The 13063-nt window shown below is 44.2% G+C and overlaps 1 pseudogene; it reads left to right on the forward strand.

Annotated features, from left to right (window-relative positions):
• The first annotated feature begins 11434 nt into the window (after positions 1 to 11434).
• LOC116991412 lies at positions 11435 to 11538 on the forward strand (annotated as a pseudogene).
• The last annotated feature ends 1525 nt before the right edge of the window (positions 11539 to 13063 follow it).

Genomic DNA, 13063 nt, shown 5'->3' on the forward strand with positions numbered 1-13063 from the left:
CAGCCATGATTGAATGGCAGAGTGGACACAAATAGCCTAATTCTACTCCTACAATTTGTGAAGTTGTGAAGGGGAGTATTTGGATTCCTGCACCACTGCCAAGGGGGTTGGGCAGGTTGGGGAATTGAGGCCAGGAGATTGGCTATCCAGGGGTGTTACAGGGACTAGCAGGCTGGGTTTGACGTTACTCTGGATATTGGCATGTGGAATGTTGTAGGCACTGCTCACGGTGAAGGGAATCCCAGTGAGCTGCGGCCGCATCCCAACGTCAGGCTTGACTCGCGCTACACAGAATCCAAGAGGCGTCGTTCGGTGGCAGAAAGCTCCTGAGATGTGGGCTGGTCGCTGAGAGGAAGGAAGGACCAGCAAGGAAGGGGCCATCACAAAGCTGGCCATCCGCGAGTCACAGCGCCAGGCGGAACAGAGCTCTGCCTGAGCCGGCTGCCTGCCCCTTTTCTGGGGGTTACGTCTGCACCTGGGTGGTTTTAGAGAGGGGCTATGCGCTGTCCACGGGCGCCATGGCGGTTTGTTCCAGGACCGCTGGGAACCGCAGGGGGTGGAATGCATCCTTAATAGATAGCAATGTTACAAAATTTTGAGATTTAAAAAATCAAGTCTGCAATTTATCCCATCAGATAAAGCATAAAAATAAGTTTAATTTGACACCTAATTCACTTTCATATCTCAAGTATTTAAAAAGTTATGGCTATTTTCATACTGGGAAATGAGCATCTTGTTCCCTATTGATTTTCTATGGACATAACAAAAAAGCTGTGATCGTGAAGTCAAAAGCCCATAACTTTCTTAAAAATTAAGGGAACTGAATGAAATTTTCAGTTATCATAGATTGAAGCATTCTGAAACAAATATAAAATAATCTTACTTGGATGACCTGAAATTAAAGCATATAATTAGTTAGTTACCTAATTGTAGCTAATTTCAGACTTCAATTACTAGATCTAAACATCTATCCATTTCTTAATAAATGATTAACATTTTTAAATAGCCTAAATGTCCAAATAATATTCACAAATAATTCACAATAAAACATGATTTTTAAATCTCATTTACATTAATTTATAGGCCAAATGGAAGGAATTTAGTGTTCAATTGCTGTAAATAAATGCCCATTTAAATCAGCTTTCCAGTGGGTCCCTGTGGAACGCGCTGGTTTAGAACGTTCACATTGCGGTAGATTTGTGCCCCAAATGCCGAGAAAAATACTGTGGGATATAATGGGCCCAAAATGAGCTACTCGCAATATTAAACTTTGTATAAAGGGATCTTTAGAAGCCCTTTTTAATGTAAAAATATACAGCCTACCTTCTGTGGTTTGCTTTATGAGACCCTGCGGTTGCTGGTGGTCGCGGGTTTAGAGATTGATTTTTAAACTACTATAACTATTATACGAGGCCTTTAAAACTAATAATAGCTTTTGCGACGGGGTCTTTCAGCGATTTTTCGTTAATAATTAACTAGGCTGAACATCTTCGATTTGAACAGCCTAGAGAAAATCGCGTTTTAAACCCGCCCCCCTCTAAACGGCGCCAAAATCGCGCACACCCGCAGCGACAGATTTTCAGCGACGCTTCAGGTAGGCTTTGCAACATACCTATAATAGAGATGTGAAAATAGTTATTGAAGGAAAATTCGGTTTACTTCTATTGTGGTGGTGAGTTTTGTTTTGAATTATTTGGTATTGTAAATAGTATTGTAAATACTTGAATAAATCTATTTTTGATTAAACAAAAAAGGAGAGGGCCTTCGTAAGCATAGGGGGACCAGCACCGCCTTGAGCGAAGAGGACCCACGCTGCCGAGAGAAACACAGCGGGGGACCCGTTAAGAGCGAGGGAGGAGGCGCAAAGAGGGGGCCGATGTGAGAGTACGGGAACGAAGGTTGACCCGGCCGTGGGGGCCGTCTGTTGCCACTTGCAGTGCAGGCCAGGTTCTCCGCTGCAATAAAAATAAAACTGTCTGTTTAACTTTGTAACGTTGCTGGTGCCAAAAATGTGGCGTCTCTTTATATACTTCCTTGGTGAGGTCTGCTCTATGATCTTACCAGATTGTATGCAAAAACAAACAATTTCACTATTCCTAGGCATATGCGGCAATAAAGTATCCCGAATTGAATCATTGAGGATTCAAATCTTAATTTGCTGGCATCCCAGTAAGTAAAAAACAAATGTTGCCTTTGTACTTCCAAGTGAGAAGCAAATGGAGGATAACATACTCCCCTGTGGTGCTTGAAGGGAAGAATTGGACAAAGAATGATATCATCTATTGCAACCCTAGTGCCTCAATGCAGCAAGTGCCCAGTCCAATTTTCCAAGTGACACAAATTACCCAAAATGCTGAATATTGAGGTTTACCATGGAAAAAAAATCAATGGCATACTGCTGCAAAGAGTGCTATGATTGAATTTCCAGGCCTTTTACAGCACAATTTAATTTGCAGCCCGAAATTGTTACAAGCAAAGGTAGTCAAAACTTAATTCCCAGTACTGCTATTTTTTTTAGAGATACAACATGGAAACAGGCCCCTCAGTCCATCAAGTCCACACCGATCCTTGCACATTAACATTTATACCAGGCCAATTAATCTACAAACCTGTACGTCTTTGGAGTGTGGGAGGAAACCGAAGATCTTGGAGTAACCCACACGGTCACGGGGAGAATGTACAAACTTCGTACAGACAGCACCCGTAGGCGGGATCGAACTCGGATCTCTGGCATTGTAAGCGCTGTGCCACTATGCCATCCTACCTGGCTATCTGGTGATAATTTACAGTATCCTATAGCATTAGGTCAGATCTGACAAATATAAACAATTGCAATCTTTAGTTGCAATGAGGAATAGATTCCTGGTCAGCTGCATTTGATGCTTGCAGTGTAACATTGTGGGGGATGAATCTTGTTAACTGGTATCAATAACTCTAATCAGAATCACAGCCATTTGAAACTTGAGGCAGTCGTGTGTTGACAACCATAGTCTCGGGCCTACAGTGGAGTAGCAGGTTAATCCATTCCATGTAGACGCACTCTGTACTTTCTTTATCATTGTTGCTGACAATGGCTGGCATTTATAACCCTTTACCACTTGAATAGCTGGTCAGGCCATTTCATAGGACAAATATCTCATCACAAAATCAGGCTTATTTACTAGGTACAAATTAAAAATAAATTAACATTAAGACTACATAAATGTACCAACTCATGCACATGATTACAATGGGTAAATGGTTCTGCTTTGTATTTTATAGTCTACATTAGTGGTTAAAGTGTTGGTGTCGCACGCATGTGGTAAATCCATTTTCACTTTGATTTCCATTGTTTAATACATCAATGAATATTTTTAATGCTCAAATATGAAATAAACACTTTTATTACACAGATTATGCTGAGAGTCATGCAAATGTTTACAGTTACAATCATTTTAATAATAAATTGAGTTTATATAGCGCTTTTCAGGGACTCAAAGTCGCTTTACAAGGCAAGGCAAAAAACAAAAACAAAAACAAAACAAACCAAAAAATGAGCAACAATTCAAGCACAGATGAAAAGGGAGGGGGACGTGGGGCTAAGGATAGGCAGAGGTGAAGAGATGGGTCTTGAGGCGGGACTGGAAGATGGTGAGGGACTCAGAATTGCGGATCAGTTGGGGGAGGGAGTTCCAGAGCCTGGGAGCTGCCCTGGAGAAGGCTCTGTCCCCAAAACTGCGGAGGTTGGATTTGTGGATGGAGAGGAGACCGGCTGATGTGGATCTGAGGGACCGTGAGGGTTGGTAGGGGGAGAGGAGGTCAGTGAGATATGGGGGGGCCAGATGGTGGAGGGCTTTGTAGGCGAGGACCAGGATTTTGTAGGTGATCCGGTGGGAGATGGGAAGCCAGTGAAGTTGTTTGAGGACTGGAGTGATGTGGTGCCAGGATTTGGTGTGGGTGATGAGTCGGGCGGCTGCGTTCTGGACCAGTTGGAGTCGGTTGATGTAGTTGGAGCTGATGCCAAGGAGAAGTGAGTTGCAGTAGTCCAGTCGGGAGGAGATGAAGGCATGGATGAGTCTTTCAGCAGCGGGGGGTGTGAGAGAGGGTCTGATTTTGGCGATGTTGCGGAGGTGAAAGAAGGAGGTTTTAATGACATGGCGGATGTGAGACTCAAGGGAGAGGGTGGAATCAAAGATCACGCCAAGGTTGCGGGCCTGGGGGGATGGGGAGACAGTGGTGCCGTCGATGGTGAGAGTGGGATTATTGATTTTGCTGAGTGTGGATTTGGAGCCTATGAGGAGGAATTATGTCTTATCGCTGTTGAGTTTGAGGAAATTATGTTGCATCCAGGTTTTTTATAGCTGACAAACAGGAGTTGATATGGGAGAGGGAGGGATTGTGGGGGGATTTGATGCTGAGGTAGATCTGGGTGTCATCGGCGTCACAGTGGAAGTCCAGGTTGAAGTGGCGGTGTATCTGACCAAGGGGGAGGATGTAGATGATGAAGAGGAGGGGGCCGAGTACGGAGCCTTGGGGAATGCCTTGAGTGACTGTGGCTGTAGCAGAGGTGTGGTTATGGAGAGAGATGAAGTGGGATCTCTTGGAAAGGTAGAACAGAGCCAGCTGAGTGCAGAGCCTTCAATGCCGAGGTCTTTGAGTCTGGTGAGCAGAATGTTATGGCTTACGGTATCGAAGGCTGCGCTCAGGTCGAGGAGGATGAGGATGTTGAGGGAACCGGTGTCAGCAGAGGTGAGGAGGTCATTGAGGACTTTGAGGAGAGCGGTTTCTGTGCTGTGGAGGGGGCAAAAACCAGATTGGAGGCGTTCGAATAGGTTATTGGCATGGAGATGAGATTGAAGTTGTGAGGTGACGATACGCTCCAGGGTTTTAGAAAGAAAGGGGAGGTTTGAGATTGGGCGGTAGTTGTTGAGAGAGGAGGGATCCAGACCAGGTTTCTTTAAAATTGGGGTGACAGCAGCAGTTTTGAAGGCGGAGGGGACAGTTCCTTGGGACAGTGATGAGTTGAAGAGGTTAGTGAGGTAGGGGCAGAGGACGGGGAGGCAGGACTTCAGCAGGGGAGTGGGTCAAGGGAGCAGGTAGTGGATTTGGAAGAGCTGATGAATTTGGAGATTTCAGGAGGGGTGACCGGGTCAAACTGGGAGAGGAGGCAGTGTGGAGGAGGGGTCGGGAGGTCAGTAGAGATGGGGAGAAGAGGGGCCTTGGCAGGTGCTGGAGTAGATGATGGGGGGTCAGATACAGGGGATAAAGATTGATAAATGATGTTAATTTTATCAGCGAAAAAGTGGTGAAATGAGTTGCAGAGAACCGGAGTAGAGGTAGGGAGAGTGTTGGCCCGAGGCTTGAGGAGGTTGCCCACTGTGGAGAAGAGGGTTCTGGGGTTTTGGCAGGGGTCGGTGAATATGGAGGAGAGGTAGGCAGACTTGGCAGCAATGAGGGCGTCTTTGTAGGCAGTGAGGTGGAGTTTGTAGGCTTCATGGTGGACTGTGAGAGATGATTTCTTTGTGAGTCGTTCAAGTTGGCGGCCAGTCTGTTTCAACTAACGGAGTGCAGGTGTGTACCAGGGTGAAGAGGTGTTAAAAGTTACGATTTTTGTTTTGAGGGGGGCCAGAGTGTTGAGGGAGGTAGACAAGGTGGAGTTGAGATGGTTTGTAAGATCACCAGGTGAGATGGGGGTTGAGTCCAGGGGGAAAGTGGTGGAGAGCAGGTCAGAGAGATGGTGGGGATCGATGGATTTTAGATTACGGAAAGTGATTTCTCTGAGGAGGCGGGGGCGGGGGGTGGGAGAAGGGATGGTGAACCATATGAGTTTATGATCAGAGAGGGGAAAGAGGCATGGATGGCGGTCGAGCACCAGTTGATTTGTGGAGCAGACCAGGTCGAGGATGTGTCCTTTATCATGGGTGGGGAAGGTGACATGTTGGGTGAGAGTGAAGTTGTCCAGTAAAATGGTGAATTCAGATGAGAGCTTGCAGGTGGGGGAGTCCATGTGGATATTTAAGTCACCGAGTAGCAGCAGACGTGGAGAGAGAGACGAGGCTAGTGTGAGGAGTTCAGTAAAATCGGAGAGGAAGGAGGGGTTTGGTTTAGGTGGCCGGTAAGTGAGGATAACTGTCATGGAGGAAAGAGCTTTGAAAGCGAGGAATTCAAATGATGATACTGAGGGGAGGGTGAGTTCTGTGACCCGTACGTTCCGGTTGAAAATAACGGCAAGGCCACCTCCACGGCGGGAGGGCCATCATTTTATCGGGGAATCTTGAACTGTTTCTACAAATTTACAATTTACAATTTCCAAGTTCAAATTTAGGTATACGTTAGGGACGTACCCTGATCAGAAGATGAAATGTGCTGCCATTTAGTTGGGACGAAATGCTACATGTTCTGTTTTTAACCATTTTACTGGAACCTTAATAAACAAAATGTAAAGCTTGATCTGAGAAACATTTTCCTGTTTGTTCACTGCTTGATCTTCTCCTCAGTTTATTGGCCTGGAGCCGAGTGTTCACGAGTCAATGCTCAATGGTCATGGCTGGTTCCTGCCCAACTATACCAGAGGCAAAGTGTTTGCTTGTTCCCTCTGTGACTGGCTGGGTTTCCTCCAGGTGCACCGATTTCCTCCAACATCACAAAGATATGCAGATTGGTAGGTGAGGCCATTGTAAATTCCCCCTAAGTTGTAGATGAGTCGTAAAATATGGAGGGGTGGGATATTAATGATAATATGGGATGAATAAGCAATGTGATTAATAGAGAATGAGTATAAATGGTCTTGGAGGAACAAAGGGCGAGTTTCTATATGATATCTCTCAGGGGTCCGAAGAAATGACCTCACCAAAACAGTCTTGTCCATTCCCTCCACAGATGTTGCCTGACCTGTTGAGTGGTCAAATGGTGCCAACACATGGTGCCTTTTACATGCAGGATCAGTGGAATATTTCTGTACGAGTTACTAATTGGGATGTGCTTAGATGTGGCAATACTATACTAGAATGTTTGTAAGAAAATTTCACTGTGCGTTTGCACATGTGACAATAAAATCACCATCGGTATCAAGCCTTTGGACTGAAGGTACAGATTAACAATGCTCTTTGAACTATGGAACAAGTTAGAGGGACTGAATGACTAAACTCTGCTTTAAAATTAGTTAAACATGCCAATAAATTTCAATAGGGTTTTTCAGGGTGGTACAGTGGCACAGCTGGTAGATCTGCTGCCGCACAGCACCAGATACCTGGGTTTGATCCTGACTTCATGTACTCTCTGCGTGTCTGTGTTGTCTGTGTGGAGTCTGCACATTCTCCCTGTGATTGCTTGGGTTTCTCTCCGGATGCTCCAGTTTCCTCCCATATCCTAAAACATACAGGTTTGTAGGTAAAATTGGCCTGCGCAAATTGCCCGTAATGTGCAGAGATTGGACTGGAAAGTGGGATTTTAAAAAAATGATTTTGATAAGGCCATCTTTCACTGTAAACTGAAGGATAAGACAGATGCTCAGTGCCATCACTTCCCACAAGGCCAAATCAAGTGGCAGCTCAAACGAGACATTACTCCAGGACAAGCTCAATGCGTTCGATGCACGCTTTGATAGGGAGAACATTCAACTTCAAGTAAACTCTGAACTATGACTCGTCTCGACTGCACTAGCGACTTTGGGGTTTGTTTTGTTTTTTGCACCATGTTGGGTTTTTTAATTCATTAAACTTTTTTTATAATGTTTATTTGTTATATTATCTATTGAGTACTGTGTTTAAAAACCTGTTGCACTGCATTCTGTAAGAATTTCATTGTTCTATTTTAGTACATATGACAATAAGATACTCTTGAACTCGTGTGAAATGGATGATCGATGATTGGTGTGGACTTGATGAGCTAAAGGGCCTATTTCAATGCTGTATCTTTCCATTCAATTCAATTCAAACCATTATAAAATGAAGGGATCAAAAAAGTGTAAAATTGGAGATTGGATATTCCCCTAAAATATTTGCAAGAATATGACTTTCAGTACTCTTATTTTCTTTTGTATCACAATCTATCTCTGTCAGTATCTTCAATTTTAAAGGCGCCTCATGGGAATTTTCCTTATCTCTGCTGCTGGCCTGTCTATTTTGTTGATAATTGTTTGGCAAACCTGTTTAAGTTAGAGCACAGGGCAAGTAGGCAGGTTCGATTAAGGTGATTCAGTAATCAATAGGCTAAAGACCTGATACTTAGCAGTTCCAGCCAGCCTAGTTTGAAGAGGACTTTAGACAACTTGCCTCAAAGTGCAGCTACTCCAAATGACTACTAACATGATTAACGTGGCTGTGGTAACGGTCTGGAGAAGGGTCTTAACCCAAATCGTCGCCTCTTCCTTAGCTCCATCAATGCTGCCTCACCCTCTGAGTTTCTCCAGCATTTTTGTCTACTAACATGATTAATGTCAAATCTTTATAGTGCTTTTTGAAGCTGGTATGTACATATTGCATAATATCATTCTGGTCCACCCAAGAAGTTCTTTTGAATCCAACCCCATTGTTACATGAATCATTTCTTTTGAAACCTGAAGATTTGATTAGTTAAGTAGGAATCAGGGAGTCATATATAAAAAGATCCCTTGTTTGTGCTGTATTAGCTTAAAGAAGCAGTTCAATTAGTAGGGTTATAAAATTGGAACCGGAGATGGGTATGGAAAATTGACAGTTCCTGAGCCTCCTCATTATGTTAAAATCACATAAATAAATGGTTTTAATTAGCACCTTTAACAAATAAAAACATTTGAGACAATGCACAGCAGCATAATCAGACACAAACTGACACTGAAAAAGGAGAAGAGCTGGAGTAACTAACTGCTGCACCCGCTGAGTTTCCCTAGCAATTTTGTGTACCTTGGAGTAACTAACAGCTTGGTTAATAGGCATTTAAACAGAGTCCCCGGAGAGGTAGAGTGACTTTGGCAGGGAATTCTAGAGCTCTGGTTTTCCACAACTGGTAAGTTAGGTCCACAGAGTACAGGGAATGCATAGGAACCAGAATTGAAGAAAGCATTGTCAGAATTTTAGGAATAAAAATGATTATAGCAAATGGGGAGGGGCTGAATCTATGAAAGCAATAAACACTAAAAAACAGGACACACAGTGCTGGAGGAACGCAACATCTCTGGAGAACATGGGCATGCTAGTTCGGGAAGGAGATGAAGATATGTTTGTGGTAAACTTTAGAATCATCTGTGGACTTCGGGAGCCGCGGTCTCCGGTAGGAAGTGGCCGATTCGGAGACTCCAAGCCGTTGAGTGTGTTCTACCATTCCGATGCCAGAGCTCAGATCATCCCGGTGAGAGGGCCTGAACATCGGGCCGTCGTAGCGGCGACTGCGGAGGGCTCAAAGGCCTCGACCATGGGTGAACTAAGAGGAAGCTGACTGAACTTTATTGCCTTCCCTCACAGTGGGAAACGTTGATTCCGCTGCGTTCATGTTAAACTCTATCGTGTATTGTGCTCTTTTTTATATGTAGGGCTGTATGGCAACTCAAATCTCACTGTACCAATTGGTGCATGTGACAATAAATGTAACTTGAACCTGAACTTAAGCAGGAAGAAGAGCATTTACTGGAGATTTTACTTCGGAGTCACGTGAGTGACTACATGAAGAGCCCGCCAGTACGCATGCGTGTCATTATCGCTACACGCATTGTGAACAAGTCATTACGAGGGGAGGACGTTCCTCCCAAACGGCAGGGTTGAACCTGCAACAAGTAAGGTAGGAGAACTTAGTTTCTTGACTTACCTTTTTTACAGGAAGGCTGATGAAAACTGGCTGGGGAGAGTCTGCAGAACTGCAGGCAGCCAGCAACGGCCGGGGGGGGGGGGGGGGGGGGGGGGGGGGGGGGGACGGCTCGGACAACAGCCCCATGGACCTATACTACATGGGTCCGAGGGGCTGGAAGGTGCTGGGTTTTTCCACAGCACTAAAAATAGCGGCAAGCGGTCAGTGCCTGAGTGCACTGAGTACGCGTTGGAGCCGCTGGGCCTGGGTCGCGAGCGGCCAGTTCCCCGAGAGGACTGCACCGCGTTGGAGCACCGCAGGCTAACGGCAGTACGGGCGGCTCAGTGCTGTGAGCACTGCAACGCGCTTTGGAGCACCGCAGGCCAACGGGGATACAGGCGGCACAGTGACCGTGTACACTGCACCGCATTGGCACTGCGGGACCTGCACCTGCGAGAACATACCGTTTTGCAGCGATGCAGGTCCAAGAAGAAATCCTCCAGTGGGTAAGTCCCATAGCAGCACCTTATTCAGGGCTGTATTTCACTTCTACTATTACAGGGAAGTGGTTGAGGAAAAGACAGACTCAGGGAGAAGGAAGCAGCACCTTTTCTATAGGGCTATAATCATGCTTCTCTCTCCCCAGTAGACTCTTCTGTCAGAAGAGTGCTGGGGTCAAGTCTAGGGCAAACCCTGGACAGGTAAACAGATGTAAGAGCTGTAACAATGAGGTGATACCTTTTCTAAGTCACAAAGTACATAGAGTGCATTATTGGTCCTTTCCTGATAGAAATACAGGAATACTTATGTTGTGACTGAAGGATTTAGCAGTCCAAGAATTTACTGACAAATTCCATTCCCATCTGGGAAGTCACACGGGAATGTCTGTCTATGTTTCAGGGGGAACAACAGTACAGCTGTGAGTAAAGCTAACTGGGAAAGATCTACAAACCAGGTTAGAAGCCAGCATAGACCATATGTTTTCTATCTACTGCAGGGGCAAACATTAGCTGACACCATAGCTGTCACTTGCCACCGGGGATTGTAAATCCCTGAATGTACTAAACTAATCAATTTATGCATCTGGTTACATCCAACCGGGATTGACGCGGGCCTGTGTAAACCTGAAACCTCCTAGCAAAATCTTTTTATTTGGAGGTGACCTATCTAGAAGGTCAAGGAGTTGGACAATGAAGCCAAACTGGAGCTCATCTAAACATCCAAACATCATCCTCAAAGGTATCGCCCCTATGCTGGAAGATGTGTACACCCAGAACACACGGCCTCGGGGATCCAGAAGAAAACAGTAAAACCAGAAGGAAGCAAGGAGGTTGGTGCGAGAAGACATTGAATAAATAACTTTTTGACACTCATATCTTAAACAGTATCCGGGGATACACAATAGAATTTTACAACACATAATCTTCTAGTCCAGCTGATATATCGAGAGAGGAATTTGGAGGAGAACACCAAGTTGGGCTATAGTATTTGCTGATGTTTCTACACGATATGGAACACCAGATGCCGATCTACTCGTATCCAGACATAATCACCAATTACCAAATATGTCATATGGGATACAGACACTGGACATCAGCAACAGATGGGGTTTTAGCTGCATTGCAAGGGAAGAATTATTATCTACGCATTCCCTTGCTAACAAAATAGGATATGGCGCTTGACGCATCAAACATAGATCAGATCTAGGCTTTTTGGCTAAGATCAAGTATAATATCTGTTCTTATCAGTTTAAATATCTGATATGTCCCTTATCTAGGGACCATATATTAATAAATTAAAAAAATAAAATAAAAAATAAATAATACGATATATTCGTTTTAAGAACAGAAACCTTTTCTATTGTTAAGTATATTCGTTTTAAGAACGTAAATGGCAAGCATTGATTCAAAGGATGCTTACAATTTCAGTACCCATAACAGGTGACCACGGACGTTATTTTTATCTAATTGGATGGCTCAGCTCTAGCAGTTATGAGCACTACCTAATGTGTTTACATTAGCACCTAGGTTATTTACAAAATATGACAACCAGCCACACAATGGTAATGGCTTCTTTGGATGACATACTAATTGTGTGGAAACTTAGGATGGGCTGAACAAACGGTAACAGCCACTTAACAATTATTTGGAAACTAGGATTCATTATCCATCCAATTAAATCAAAATTAAAGCCTTGAAACTAAAGGGTTTATTTGGGGTTCACCATTAACTCAGTTCCTCATGTCAGTAACTTTGCCAACAGAGGTTACAACCTTAATAGAGGCATGCAGCAAAATCATTGACATGAGGATAAACCATCCATCAGACTGGTAGCAAGAATATTGGCAACATATGGTTTCCAGCCACATAATTCAGACCCTTACATTATAAAGATTTACAGAGGGCCAAAATATGAGCTCTTAAAATTAATGGTGATCATTTCGATAGAATGATGAAGCCATACAGAAGCCATATTGGAACTAAATGGTGGAAAGATAACATTGGGCATTGCTCCAATCCTATCATTGTCAGCAACCAGTCTATGGTCCTACATATGGATGCTATGCACTAGGATGGTATGTTACCAATTCCATCTCCAGCTGTGGAGGAAGATGGAATACACAGGAAGCATCATTATTACTAACACTGGGCATAACTACCTGGAAATGTTGGGTGTTTTTTCATGGCCTAAAGTCATGTTGCTCTGGAATATATTAAACAGGTTATTAGATTATAAATTAACAACACTACTGTGGTAGCACATATCAACCACATGGGTGAAAGGGAATCTACATCATGTAACAATCTGGCCAACACAATTTGGCAACCTCATCGGGGGGGGGGGTACTAAGGGAAATACTACGAGACTCTGCGTCTGGTGTTTTAATAGTACCCGACTGACCTACCCAACCATGGTTCTAGGTGGTACTGGGAATGAGATTAGAACCATGCAGCACCATCCAAAACAGACGGCCAGAGCAATGGACATGATCACAGCGGACCACAGACAATCAACCTAAAGACAATGTCTAAAATACATAAACTAATGGGAGATGTGTTGCAACCATAATACATCATCCAGCCTGTTAGGAAGCTTTGTTAACCTACAGGGGCTTAGTATTAGTGACATCAACTGTGCCAGAAGTGGCCCATCTACTTACCTATGGCAAGAGAACGGAACAACAGCTTATGAGGGACACTTTTTATGGGAATTCCCCAAAGACCAGGTATTCCCAAATATGGGACATCAGCATCGTCTTAACGTTGTTAAAGAACTGGGCTCCAGCCACAGCGCTGTCGTTACAGTTTTTGACATTTTACAAAAC

This window comes from Amblyraja radiata, chromosome 33, assembly GCF_010909765.2.
Source record: "Amblyraja radiata isolate CabotCenter1 chromosome 33, sAmbRad1.1.pri, whole genome shotgun sequence".
In the NCBI taxonomy this organism is placed as follows: domain Eukaryota; kingdom Metazoa; phylum Chordata; class Chondrichthyes; order Rajiformes; family Rajidae; genus Amblyraja; species Amblyraja radiata.